The following is a 15,195-nucleotide window of genomic DNA, read 5'->3' as shown; positions in this document are numbered from 1 at the left end:
TTTCCCTAAACAAATGGTGGTATACCCAAGACAAGAGCAAAATGCAGAGATAAAAGCAGACTCTAAATGATAAGGTGCAGTTATGCAGAAAACTGAAAGACCATATCAGGACGTCGGTGAATGAAATACCAAAATTAATACACAGGGTGTTCCAGAAGTGATGGTCAATGTTCAGGGATATGACAGGGATGATCATTCGAGACAAAAAAAGGCCAAGTAAATATGGGCTCTAAGACGCATACCTTAAGAGCTATGAGCAATTCTTGATCTTCGGTACTGTGAAACAAATCTCTTCTACTGTAGGCTCTTTGCTTTCCATATTTTGGGCAGTGGTTGTATGAACCAAAACAAGAAAAAAATGTGCAGTAACATGTGCTCTAAAATGCATGCCGTAACAGCTATGAATACCTGTTGATCTTCGCTACTTTGAAACACAACCCTTCTAAGAGAAGTAAAGATCATTTTACATTTGTTTACTTGCCATTAAGAATGTATAAACGTTTATGTCATTGTTGACAACCGTTAGTGAGTTGTTTCAGTCGATGAAATGAACTAGTTTTCTGTATAGTTCAGTGAAAGAACAGAATAACAGCCGTCTATTTAAGTGAAACCACATAGTAACTGTTGTAGTTTGTAGATTATTTATGAAATAGCCACGTGACGTGACCGCCGCCGCCCACCCTCACAACGACCACGCCCTCTTCGCCGCCGCCGACGCCCTCCCACACCCCGAAATCGCTAATAGTGATGGGTGTTGTTACAAAAGGTAAGCAGTGACAGTGAAAAGTGTTTTTTTTTTTTCTCTCGTATTTAAAGTTCTCCTTACAGTGCCATCGTTACCCTTGTTTTTGTTTTTACTGGTTTTTTTATCTTCACTCGTGTGCAATCAATACGTGTGTCGAACAGTGAGTAGCTCCATATCAATACAGTTTAACAGTTAAGGCAAGTAGTGTTCACATGCTTTAATATGCTCTTTCCTCCACCATGAATAGCCTCCTCCCTCTCCTTCCAGTCACTTTTACTCTCGCTCGCCATCATTGTCAAATCAGCGCTACATTTGATCTGACCACTGCTTCCTGGAGTGTTGTTCCTCGTCCGATCTTACAAAATCCACCATGGGTCATTTCATGGCCCAGCGTAACGTGTTTTCCCTTTTGCTCCCCAACATTTAGACATAATAAGCAAATAGTTAAAATACAACATGATTTTAAATGCATACAAACATAAACAACATAAAATATCACTTTAACCAAACTAGCATTAAGTAAAAAGACTTTGCTATCACTATTATTTCTCTACTCTTTCGTGTAACTCGGCTCGGTTTTTGCAATCAATGTTTCTTTCCAACTTCCTTCTATTAAAATGTAATGTATCAAGTTTCAGAAAATGCTGAACTTAAAATAGTAAACAGTGTAATCAAGTACTAGCAAACACAGCCTGACAGACACTTGTAAAATACAGAGACCAGTGTAAACAATTACCAGGACAATAACAAAAACAAGAACAGAATATTGTCTACTGAAAAGCTTAAAATGCAAACTTTTGTAAAACGAAATTTGTTATTTTGTAAATAAAAGTCTATAAAAGTTGGCGATTTTCTCTGCCCGAGGACTGTGTGTGTGTGTGTGTGTGTGTGTGTGTGTGTGTGTGTGTGTGTGTGTTGTCTTCATCATTCCATCATAATCCGTGAAAGTGGCTAGATTGGACTGTGTACAAGTTGGAAATTTGTATGGGCGCAGATGAGCGTCCCACAAACTCATCAGCAACACCATCATCATCATCATCGTGAATTTAGCAGGGATTCCCGATTACACAGAAGGGGCTCGTTTTTAGCAAAATGCAGCAAATTTAAATAAAATGGTGCGTTATCGACTGTTTCTACAGAGCCACGTACCCAGTAGTCTTTTTTTTTTGTTTTACTACTTTCTCACTAAAGTGAAGAAAACAGACGGTCCTAAGTATTACCTACCCCAACTGTTTCAGACAAACCATCGTTACAGAAAAAAAGTTTTGCGTCACCTGTACAGAAAATTGGAATAGAGATCAACATAATCATTTCCGCTCTTTTTATTGCTCATGAAAACCACACATTGCATCTTGAACCACCTTACAGCAAGACCTTCAGAGGTGGTGGTCCAGATAGCTGTACACACCGGTACCTCTAATACACAGTAGCACATCCTCTTGCATTGATGCATGCCTGTATTCGTCGTGGCATACTATCCACAAGCTCATCAAGGCACTGTTGGTCCAGACTGTCCCACTCCTTAACGGCGATTCGGCGTGGATCCCCCAGAGTGGTTTGTGGGTCACGTCGTCCATAAACAGCCCTTTTCAATCTATCCCAGAAATGTTCGACAGGGTTCATGTCTGGAGAACATGCTGGCTACTCTAGTCGAGCGATGCCGTTATCTTGAAGGAAGTCATTCACGAGATGTGCACGATGGGGGCGCGAACTGTCGTCCATGAAGACGAATGCCTTGCCAACATGCTGCCGATATGGTTGTACTATCAGTCGGAGGATGTCATTCACGTATCGTACAGCCGTTACGGCGCCTTCCATGACCACCAGCGACGTACGTCGGCCCCACATAATGCCACCCCGAAACAGCAGGGAACCTCCACCTTGCTGCACTCGCTGAACAGTGTGCCTAAGGCGTTCAGCCTAACCGGGTTGCCTCCAAACTCGTCTCCGACCGTTGTCTGGTTGAAGGCATATGCGATACTCATCGGTGAAGAGAACGTGATGCCAATCCTGAGCGGTCCATTCGGCATGTTGTGGGGCCTATCTGTATCGCGCTGCATAGTGTCATGGTTGCAAAGATGGACCTCGCCATGGACGTCTAGAGTAAAGCTGCGCATAATGCAGCCTGTTGAGCACAGGACGTCGTGTTACGACGTCCTGTGGCTGCACGAAAAGCATTATTCAACATGGTGGCGTTGCTGTCAGGTTTCCTCCGAGCCATAATCCGTAGGTAGCGGTCATCCACTACAGTAGCAGCCCTTGGGGGCCTGAGCGAGGCATGTCATCGACAGTTCCTGCCTCTCTGTATCTCCTCCATATCCGAAAAACATCGCTTTGGTTCACTCTGAGACGTCTGGGCACTTCCCTTGTTGAGAGCCCTTACCAGCACAAAGTAACAATGCGGACGCGATCGAACTGCGGTGTTGATCGTCTAGGCATGTTTGAACTATAGACAACACGAGCCGTGTACCTCCTTCCTGGTGGAATGACTGGAACTGATCGGTTGTCGGACCCCCTCCGTCTAATAGGTGCTGCTCATACATGGTTGTTTACATCTCTGTGCGGGTTTAGTGACATCTCCGAACAGTCAAAGAGACTGTGTCCGTGATACAATATCCACAGTCAACGTATGTCTCCAGGAGTTCTGGGAACCGGGATGATGTAAAACTTTTTTTGATGTGTGTATAAATCCGAATAATACAACTCGTTCTTGAACAGATGGTCGTTATCATAGGGAATCCAATTCCTACTGTTGTCGTGAGTCTGAATGTAGCAGTTTAGTGTCGCTACGCAATAACCTACGAAAATTGGCAGTTTCTGAATCACAGTCCAATATGGACGAAATAACCACTTTCGCAACCGATATTTGCGTACTTGGCCACAAATTCTTGAGTATTTGGCCACAAATTCCTCTCCTGTGCGGGTGGTACATAATATGTTAGAGAACCAAGAAGGATCAATACTGGAAGCCCAAGAACGAATTGCCCGATTAAAAAGGGGGTAAAAGATAGGAATACAGTCTTTCGTACCTGTCGAATTACAGAATTGCAAAATAGAATGAACAGTCTAATGAACACAGAGTTGAACTGAGAGTAAATTGGTCAAAGACGAAAGTTTTTTTAAAACTATTTGGTAAGGTGTTATGGGACCAAACTGCTGAGGTCATCGGTCCCTAAGCATAAACACTACTTAATCTAGCTTAAACTAACTTACGCTATGGACAACACACACACACACACACACACACACACACACACACACACACACACACACACGTCCGAGGGAGGACTCGAACGTCCGACGTTGGCAGCCCCAAGGGGCCGTGACAAGGCGGCAGAGACTGCGCGGCTATCTCGCGCGGCAAAAACGAAATTAATGAGGAGTAGTAGAAATGATATTAGCGATTGTACAGCCAAGCAGACGGAAACGATCGAAAGGGAACAAGGCCATACCAAAACAAGTACAGTCACAAACAAAAACAACAACATCACACAAAATTTGAAGCCCTTCTTGGAAGTTTGCGTGATCATGGGTTCTTTCAGACAGACGGATGTCTGGAGCTTGTAGTAGGGTTCGTCTGCGTATCCTGTCGAACCCGGCCCTCCAGATCTGCTGTGCGCACAGTCCGCCGCCTCCTTGCATATTCGTCTGTCTGAAAGGCCCCATGATCACATCACCGCCCAAAGCGGGCTTGAAGTATTGTGTTTTGTCGTTGGTGTCTGTGAGTACTTGTTTTGGTATAACCGTGCTTGCCTCTCGACCGTTTCCATTTGCTTGGCCGTACTCAAACACCATTTCGGCTCGTTCCCGACATGAATACCGGACCATTCCGATGGTTACAGCACGCTGCGACGATCACACAGCCTGCAACGCACGAAGAACACACGCTCACGGTCAGAGGAGGATTCGTCAGCGCCATCTACCGTGGCAACGCTGCATTTCCGGACACATGTTCATAGTATCTTCATTCCTCCTTTTCCAGCCAGGAATCCGCCCCTGCAGTTGGTCGGTTTCCCCCTGTATATATGGTGTGTCTCCTAAGCTTTGTCAGGAGTGTTTTCTCTGATGTGTCGGAAGATATCTGCAAAATCGTTTACGTAAACAAACCCTGTTCATCACTTGTTTCATGCGACGTCCAGTGTCGACGGAAAGTGCCGGTTTTTTCGCATTACAAACAAAACTATTTTTAAATCGGCACTTTTTCGTGCCTGCTCGACAGAGCTGTTCCAAATTAGTCTTGTGTGATATTCTGTTTGGCGGTACGTATTAACAGGGACAGTAAGACACGAAGAGTAACCATACTCCAGCAGCGACTGAGCAGCGCTGGTGCATTGTGGTAGCAGTCAGCGCGGACCATGGTGGCCTGTCAGTGCTGCAGTACTGTTCATTCGTTGTGGTTTACTGTTCCCGCTAATACAGGGTGGTCCATTGATCGTGACCGGGCCAAATATCTCACGAAATAAGCGTCAAACGAAAAAACTACAAAGAACGAAACTCGTCTAGCTTGAAGGGGGAAACCAGACTGCGCTATGGTTGACCCGCTAGATGGCGCTGCCATAGGTCAAACAGATATCAACTGCGTTTTTTTTAAAAAATAGGAACCCATTTTTAATACATATTCGTGTAGTATATAAAGAAATATGAATGTTTTAGTTGGACCACATTTTTCGCTTTGTGACAGATGGCGCTGCAATAGTCACAAACATATGGCTCACAATTTTAGACGAACAATTGGTAACAGGTAGGTTTTTTCAATTAAAATACAGAACATAGGTACGTTTGAACATTTTATTTCGGTTTTTCCAGTGCGATACATGTACCTTTGTGTACTTATCATTTCTGACAACGCATACTGTTAATAGCGTGATTACTGGTAAATACCACATTAATGCAATAAATGCTCAAAATGATGTCCCTCAACTTCAATGCATTTGGCAATACGTGTAACCACATTCCTCTCAACAGCGTTTCAGTTCGCCTTCCGTAATGTTCGCGCATGCATTGACAATGCGCTGACGCATGTTGTCAGGCGTTGTCGGTGGATCACGATAGCAAATATCCTTCAACTTTCCCCACAGAAAGAAATCCGGGGACGTCAGATCCGGTGAACGTGCGGGCCACGGTATGGTGCTTCGACGACCAACCCACCTGTCATGAAATATGCTATTCAATATCGCTTCAACTGCACGCGAGCCATGTGTCGGCCATCCATCATGTAGGAATTACATCGCCATTTTGTCATGCAGTGAAACATCTTTTAGTAACATCGGTAGAACATTACGTAGGAAATCAGCATACATCACACCATGTAGATTGCCATCGATAAAATGGGGGCCAATTATCCTTCCTCCCATAATGCCGCACCATACATTTACCCTCCAAGGTCGCTGATGCTCCACTTGTCGCAGCCATCGTGGATTTTCCGTTGCCCAATAGTGCATATTATGCCGGTTTACGTTACCGCTGTTAGTGAATGACGCTTCGTCGCTAAATAGAACGCGTGCAAAAAATCTGTCATCGTCCCGTAATTTCTCTCGTGCCCATTGGCAGAACTGTACACGACGTTCAAAGTCGTCGCCATGCAATTTCTGGTCCATAGAAATATGGTACGGGTGCAATCGATGTTGATGTAGCATTCTCAACACAGACGTTTTTGAGATTGCCGATTCTCGCGCAGTTTGTCTGCTACTGATGTACGGATTAGCCGCTAAAACACCTACTTGGGCATCATCATTTGTTGCAGATCGTGGTTGACGTTTCACATGTGGCTTAACACTTCCTGTTTCTTTAAATAACGCAACTATCCGGCGAACGGTCCAGACACTTGGATGATGTCGTTCAGGATACCGAGCAGCATACATAGCACACGCTCATTGGGCATTTTGATCACAATAGCCAGACATCAACACGATATCGACCTTTTCTGCAATTGGCAAACGGTCCATTTTAACACGGGTAATGTATCACGAAGCAAATACCGTCCGCACTGGCGGAATGTTACGTGATACCACGTACTTACACGTTTGTGACTATTAGAGCGCCATCTATCACAAGGCGAAAAAAGGGGTCCAACTAAAACATTCATATTTCTTTGCGTACTACACGAATATTAATAAAAATGGGGGGTTCCTATTTTTTTAAAAACGCAGCTGATATCCATTTGACTTATGGCAGCGCGATCTAGCGGGGCAACCATAGCTCCACCTGGTTTCCCCCTTCAAGCTAGACGAATTTCATTCTTAGTAGTTTTTTCGTTTGACGCTTATTTCGTGAGATATTTGGCCCGGTCACTATCAATGGACCACCCTGTATATGCTGATCAAACGAATATCGTACAAGACTATTTCGAACGGCTCTATCGAACAGTCTCGTAAAATTCCGCATTAAAAATCATTTTGTTTGTAACAAGAAACAAAACTACCCTTTCCATCGACATTGGACGTCGCATGAAAGACGTGACGAGCAGTACTTGTTTAGGCCGCGTTACGACTCCTACGATATCCTATAACGTTGTCTCCAATTTTAGTCACGCTGTCGTATTTTCTAATTTCTCACTCAATTTCATAATTGAGCCCTTAAGGTATTGGATCAAATATCGGCATTTAGTTAAAAGACATGTCACATTCAGTTCTTAATTCAAGTGTCGGAAAAGGGTTGTCATCGACTCTTTGCGACACGACGATACCGCTTTATATAGAACATTTTTGACTGCAGTGGTTACGTCAACATGAACACATCGATGATGGATCCCAGTCTTTACATACGATTTACGTTGAAGATCGTAAAGTAGATATGCTACTTGTTATCGTCATAAAGCACCCGCAATAATGATGTCTTGGGAAAAAGGCAGTATGTGTGCGTTGTACAGGACGGCTTGAAGAGGGAGTACTGAATCAACGTCCTCTCATTTCACATTGTGTCTGTACAGGTGTGTGAAGATGACATCCTTGATGATGATTTCATTCTTCGAGAGTCAACGTTTGACATCATAGGACTTGTTTCTTCGTCAAATATATAGCGTTTGGAATGGCCAATTCTATCTTCTAACCTGAATCCCACAAAACATGTCTGGTATGATCTGTGGCGGTTTGCAGTCTTGCTGTGTGCACTTCTGCCACGCAGAGGAGGCATGTCATATGTTAAATACTGAAAGAAAATTGTTTCTTCCGTCAGCTACACAGGGTGTCCCAGGAGGAATGGTCAACATTCAAGGATATGACAGCAACGAACATTCGATGCAAGTCTAGTAAAAATGAAATCTAAAATGCATACCTTCTTCGATACTGTGAAACAAACCACTTCTACTTGCTTTCCAGATTTCTGGAGTAGGTAGTATGGACCAAATGAGGAAAAAATTGTCCATTAAACATGGGCTCTAAAATGCATATCTTAAGAGCTATGACCACTTGTTCATTGGAAGAAATGGGTTTCACAGTAGCGTAGATGAACAAGTACTGACAGCTCTTAATGTATGCCTTTTAGAGCCCATGTTTATTAGACTATTTTTCTTCGAATGAGCGTTTCTGTCTTACCCCTGAATGTAGACCATTCCTCCCGGGATACCTTGAATTCATTAGTGATAGTTTTACATATTATCGATCGCTAAGATTGATGGCCTCGCCTGTAGCCAACTTGAAAGGATGCAGGAATCACCCGTGATCTGCAGAGTTGTGCCACTGCGTACAAATTCGGCGTATACATTAGGGATCTGTTTGTACCAATATTACTTGAAAAATAAACTAAATATGGAACTACTGGGCAACAACTGTATGTATTTCTCTCGCATCGCCTCGGTGTCGGCCGTCTGTCTGAGCAGTTTTACAGTTACGTCGTTTTTCAAGCGAAGTTGCAACGTGCAGAACTGCAGTGCATTCCCCAAGTTTGTATGGGGCAATAATTTAAGTGTCCTATCGCGGTGCATCAAAATTAAGCTAACTTTCTGTTTTCAAGATCAGTAACACGTAAAACTGACACACGCTTATACCTATGAAGGAAGAAAAAAATAGTTTTTGTTAGTAGTGGCATTACTGTTGCCAATAAACCCCGCCCGCTCCCCCAATTCAGTTCAGTTATTCTCTGAGTATTCCTACAAAGGATGCGTGTAATTCAGTTTTAAAATTGAAAGTGAAGTGCACAACAACCAAACGCAATTAAAGAACACACAGGTTTCGAAGAGCTGGATAAAAGGAACAAGTGTATGTGCAGCGCAACTTTTGCTTTCCAATCTCTGCTGAGAAAGAAAACAAACTCCATTTAACATAGGACACGAAAACGATGTAAATAACTTGGAATACATCAAACTAGGATTGTTATCGAAATATCGAAGGTAATTATGTATTCAAATGTTTACAGAATCATCAATGAGGGTGCTTCGCAAAGAAAGCGAAATTTTTTCTCAACTTGCAATAATCTCACGATGGACAACGGCAAAGTAATAATTCAAATTTTTTGACAAATAGTAATGTGACAGTCGAAAAAATTTGACGAACTATGCGAAATTAAACAGAATTTTTTGTTATTCGGGAGGTACGAGAGACAGTATTGAAAATGTAAACGTAGATGATATTGCGAGTAAAGCGGAAAAAATAGTTGAACACACAAATAGTGGAACACGCAGCAGGTTGTGCAGTTACGGAATGGGTTCGGAGAAGATTTATACACATTTCCTTGGGATCTCTGAGCGAGCAGCTGAGATTTTGCGTATGTTCTCGCCAGAATTTTTGGCTTCTCGGGCTAACAATGAAAACTAAAATGTGTACCCCTGGTGGGACTCGAACCCACAATCCCCGGTTTAGGAGACCGATGCCTTATCCATTAGGCCACAGGGGCTCACGAGATAAAGGTGCTCCGGACGAGGATGACGTCAGACAGAGCAGGAAGCTGTATACGGTAACGGGTGTCTCCCCACCGCTGCAGTGTGCGCGGCTTTCGCTTGTCCCTTGGTAGCTGTGTTGAAGGAGAGAATAACACGCAAGAAACGCGTGAGTCAAATCGTATCCTGTTCACAGAGAGATTTCAAAGACAATCATGGAATACTGATCAGCCTCGCCGCTGCTATTTATTTTCGAGAGAAGCTCCACTAAGTTATGATCAGCATATGTGAAGCTTCTGACATAAAATAAGAAGAACCTTGATGCAGCTCTCCACGTTAGGTTATGAGTTTCTCAGTTTCTCAGCAACTTACATCCATTCGAACCTGATTAATGCAGTCAAATCTTGGTCTCCATCTAGAATTTTTACCCTCTGTACTTCCCTATATTATCGAATTGCCGATCCTTGACGACTCAGAATCTGTCCTATCAAATGATGTCTTTTTTAAATCAAGTTGTGCGACAAATTTCTTTTCTTCAAAATTCCATTCGATATATTTTCCAATCGGTCCACCTGTTCTTCACCATCTTCAGTAGCATCACGTTTCAAAAGCTTCTATTCTATTCTTGGCTGGAATGTATGTAGTTCAAGTTTCATTTCCGCACACGACTACACTCCAAACAAATAGCTTCAGAAAAGATTTCGTAACACCTAAATTTATAAAAAATTTCTTTTTTCAGTAACGGTTTATCTGCTGTGTGTCGTCCAAATAGCAGACCCACTTTACTCCCTTTGATTAGCTTACTAAAACTAACGACATCTAAGATTTTTTTATTTAAGCCTATAGCAGTAGGAAAGGACAATCTTTCAATGAAGTTTTTTTTTTAACTGTTGCATATATACCACATAGCAGTACCTAACATCTTGCCTGCTATGACAGCGAATAGTTCAGGTAAGGGTTTAACACAAAATTATTACACGTTGGTCACTAATATGAGTCGTCCACGTTTCACTTCCGTACAAGTCTATAATCTAGGTAAAACTCCCCCTCCCTTTCAGTGTGTTCACTACGAAAGTAATATATTTTTGGTCATGAATTTATCCAGCCCCCTCTACAATTAACGGGCGTTAATTTATTGTGCATACAAGGAATTATGGCTATCAGCATATTTAAGTTGGAAGAAACACAAATATCAATAAAATGCTCCATGCAACTACTAAGAAATTAATACACCCACGTGCTCTTCTCCTGAATATATAAATGTAACTTCACGCTAGTTTGATACATCGTTGGAATACAGAAAGCTAGTAAAGAAAAAATCGTCACAGCTTTCGAAGATGGCTTACATTGATCAGCAGTTCGTTGTTTATAACTGATAGAGAACAACATGTTGAAATTGTTACCCCCACGGTCCCTTCTTTCCCATATACTCACTTAAATCACGTTAGCACAATATATCGTTGATACAAAGGGAGTTTTCGTTGATATAACGGGAGTTTTAGAGCAAAAATAAAAAGTTTCGGCGTTCTCTCGTTTAAACTAGTGCTTCACTTGTAATAGGAAGTGAACAACGTACTGTTGAAGGTTAACCATCGAATTAATTTTAATAAAACGAAGAAACTGCACTTGATTAAAAGAAATGATAGGATTTTTAAATAAGAAGAAACGTGCGGCGCGCACACACACACGCACGCAAAGCCGCCTAAGAAATCGCAGCCTCAGTCGTTTGTATCCGCGCCGGCAGACACACAAATGCAACAAAACGAGGCCAAGAAGAACTGAGGGGAAAGGGGGGGAGGGGGCATTCTTTGTCTTCAAGTTTAATAAATTATCCACTGTAAAACGTAACATGCAATAATAAACTCAATTCCCCATAAATGTAAAATGGCATCAAAGAGATACACAGCATCATTTTTAAGCATTAGCTTTAAGAAAGAAATTGTGTGTCGAAAGATCTTCTGAACGATAGTATAGGAAATCTGAATGCGTAATAACGGTCGGTACATTCTGAACTAGGCATACCAAAGTATTTCCATCACTACACACGGAGAACTCATAGCAATATCTAATATTATGAATACTCAGACTGACTTCACACATGCTATGCCTCACTGAAAGTAGCCAAACATCTGCTCAATAGAGACTGCCGTTTCCTGGCTGTCAGTAATGCGTGGTTCCCTTTCAAAATTTCAACAGATATGGCGCGTGTTGGGTGTCATTTTTAAATAAACGCAAATTATGTGTCGCGATTAAAGATCTGGAAATCATGCCCATTTCAAAATTGAGTGCGAGCTCGCAATAATAGTTAAAAAGTGTAGTACAAACTAAGCTGTCTCGGATATGCAATTTAATTGTTCAGCACTCCACGGCCGGAGTTGAACTTGGTGCAAATACGTTCGTGTCTTACTTTTATTTGGGCATTAATCAGCATGTTTTTACCGGCAGCAATGTCTGTTCCCACTGTCTAAGAGATTGGAAATTACGCGATTTGCGACGCTTTATTTTCGATGGAAGCAGATGATAGTATCTTCCAAAGTACTACTTGTGCAACAAAACAGTATTATCATTGTATCCAGCACAACCGGATATCGCTTACAGCTAAGGCAATGAGTGCATTGCATAATATGAATAAAATTCATGGTAAAATTTTTTTTATTAACTGTAAGCCTAAGAAACCACAGCCTAGTGTAAATTATTGTTACACACTTCCTTGCTAGACCGTTCATATAAAGCAGCTTCCCCAAAGGAAAACTTTTTAATTACTTGAAAATGTATGTTGGGTGATCAATCTAGTAGAAACAGAACTGTGGTGTGGTAATAGTCACACTGCGAACGCGTATCTGCAAATTCAAAAGATAAAGTGGTATTAGTGAAGATTCGATACTTCGTGACAGATTAAGATACAGTGACAGCTGGGCGTTTCTTGTTTCTACACCCGAGCAGTTGAGTAAGCAGAAGGTTTCGTACCAATCTGTGTGTGAATTAGTATGCTTCGAGTGTAGAACGTACTCTCATTCTGGCTCTTCCGCAGAGATCGGGAATTTTTACTCCCTTGCGCCGAATTTAACGGAATTTTACGAAGCAATTACGAGGTTGTCTGCTTAGTAACGTACGAGATAATTACAAATAATTTATTTATCTGACGCGACCACAAGAAAGACTAAATTTCGAATATTAACAATGCTGCTATGAAACTAATTATTTCAGGAACTAGTATCCCAGATATGTGATAAGGTCTGTGTGTGAAGTATTTTAGCAGATTTACAGGACATCTACATCTACGTACCTACTCCGCGTACCACCGTTCGTTGCGTGGCGGAGGGTACCCTGTACCACGGTCGGTTGTTTCCCTTCTGTTCCATTCGCAGAGAGAGCGTGGGAAAAACTTTTGTCTATATGCCTTCGTATAAGCCATAATTTCTCGTATCTTATCTTCGTGGTCCCTACGCGAAATGTATGTTGGTCGCAGTAGGATCGTTGTGCAGTCTCCTTCGAATGTCGGTTCTCTAAACTTTCTCAGTAGTGTTCTTTGAAATTAATGTCTTCTTCCCTCCAGGGATTCCCACTTGAGCTCCCGAAGTATATCCGTTAACACTTGCATGCTATTGGAATCTACCGGTAACTAATCTAGCAGCTCGCCTTTGACTTGCTTCGATGTGGTGCGGATCCTAAATACTCGGGCGCTACTCAAGAACAGCTCGCACTAGCGTCCTATATGTGGTCTCCTACAAGGTGTAAACCTTTGCTTCCGCCGTTTGCCGATAGGTGGCGACAACGGTAAGTAGCGGTCGAAAGAAACAGATCGCAGACGTCAGGCAGTTAGCTTGGACGTCGGTCAACATAGCCTCACTCAAACATTAGTCGATCTGTGTATGCATCACAAAGTGGTTCTTGATTGAAAGTGTCAGTTTACGAGCCTAATTCTCGTTATTTGCGGGAGGTGTTACTGTTTTGTTTCAATATGAAGAAAACAGCGGCTGAGTCTCATCGAATGCTCTTACGTACGTGTGGTAAGGACGTTATTAGAGAAAGAACGTGTCATGAGTGGTTTCAACACTTCCAGAACGGTGATTTTAACGTCGTAGACCGGCATAGTGGTGGAAGAGAGAATGTTTTCGAAGATGCAGAATTGGAGACATTGTTGAGCGAAGACTCGCGTCAAACTCAAGAAGAATTGGCACAATTAGTGGGAGTGACACAGCAAGCCAGTTCAAAACGTCTCAAGGCTATGGGCATGATTCAGAAAGAAGGAACTTGGGTTCCGTGTGAGCTGAAACCAAGAGACGTTGAACGAGGTTTCTGCGTTTGTGAACAGTTTCTTCAGAGTCAAAAACTGAAGGGATTTCTGCATCGGATTGTGACCGGGGACGAAATATGGGTTCATTACGATAACCCTAAACGCAAAAAATCATGGGGATATTCCGGCCATGCTTCCACGTCGACGGCCAAACCGAATATACACGGCTCCAAGATCATGCTCTGCATTTGGTGGGACCAGCTCGGCGTCTTGTACTATGAGGTGTTGAAACCATCACAGGTGCTCGTTATCGAACGCAATTAATGCATTTGAGCAGAGCATTAAAAGACAAACGGCCGCAATACAGTAAGAGGCACGATACAGTGATTTTGCGGCACGACAACGCTCGACTCCACGTTGCAAAAGAGGTCAAATGTTGTTGTTGTTGTGGTCTTCAGTCCTGAGACTGGTTTGATGCAGCTCTCCATGCTACTCTATCCTGTGCAAGCTCCTTCATCTCCCAGTACCTACTGCAACCTACATCCTTCTGAATCTGCTTAGTGTATTCATCTCTTGGTCTCCCTCTACGATTTTTACCCTCCACGCTGCCCTCCAATGCTAAATTTATGATCCCTTGATGCCTCAGAACATGTCCTACCAACCGATCCCTTCTTCTAGTCAAGTTGTGCCACAAGCTCCTCTTCTCCCCAATCCTATTCAATACCTCCTCATTATTTACGTGATCTACCCACCTAGTCTTCAACATTCTTCTGTAGCACCACATTTCGAAAGCTTCTATTCTCTTCTTGTCCAAACTATTTATTGTCCATGTTTCACTTCCATACATGGCTACACTCCATACAAACACTTTCAGAAACGACTTCCTGACACTTAAATCTATACTCGATGTTAACAAATTTCTCTTCTTCAGAAACGCTTTCCTTGCCATTGCCAGTCTACATTTTATATCCTCTGTACTTCGACCATCATCAGTTATTTTGCTCCCCAAATAGCAAAACTCCTTTACTACTTTAAGTGCCTCATTTCCTAAGTTAATTCCCTCAGCATCACCCGACTTATTTCGACTACATTCCATTATCCTCGTTTTACTTTTGTTGATGTTCATCTTATATCGTCCTTTCAAGACACTGTCCATTCCGTTCAACTGCTCTTCCAAGTCCTTTGCTGTCTCTGACAGAATTACAATGTCATCGGCGCAGCTCCAAGTTTTTATTTCTTCTCCCTGGATTTTAATACCTACGCCAAATTTTTCCGTTAACAGTCTGCAGTGCGGTACCGTCTCTAATGCTTTTCGGAAATCTAGAAATACGGAATCAGCCTGCTGCCCGTCATCCATAGTTTCGCAGTATATCATGTGAGAAAACAGCAAGTTGGGTTTCG

At 42.5% G+C, this 15,195-nt stretch overlaps 1 non-coding gene across 1 annotated transcript; it reads right to left on the bottom strand.

Moving 5' to 3' along the window:
* Positions 1 to 9,501: 9,501 nt before the first annotated feature.
* Positions 9,502 to 9,574, bottom strand: Trnar-ccu (transfer RNA arginine (anticodon CCU)). Its single transcript has one exon. It is a non-coding gene; the product is annotated as a tRNA-Arg (tRNA).
* Positions 9,575 to 15,195: the final 5,621 nt, after the last annotated feature.

Source organism: Schistocerca serialis, chromosome 9 (genome assembly GCF_023864345.2).
Source record: "Schistocerca serialis cubense isolate TAMUIC-IGC-003099 chromosome 9, iqSchSeri2.2, whole genome shotgun sequence".
NCBI classification, from domain to species: domain Eukaryota; kingdom Metazoa; phylum Arthropoda; class Insecta; order Orthoptera; family Acrididae; genus Schistocerca; species Schistocerca serialis.
Note: the sequence above shows the minus strand (reverse complement) of the source record. Positions and strands in the feature narration are given on the sequence as shown.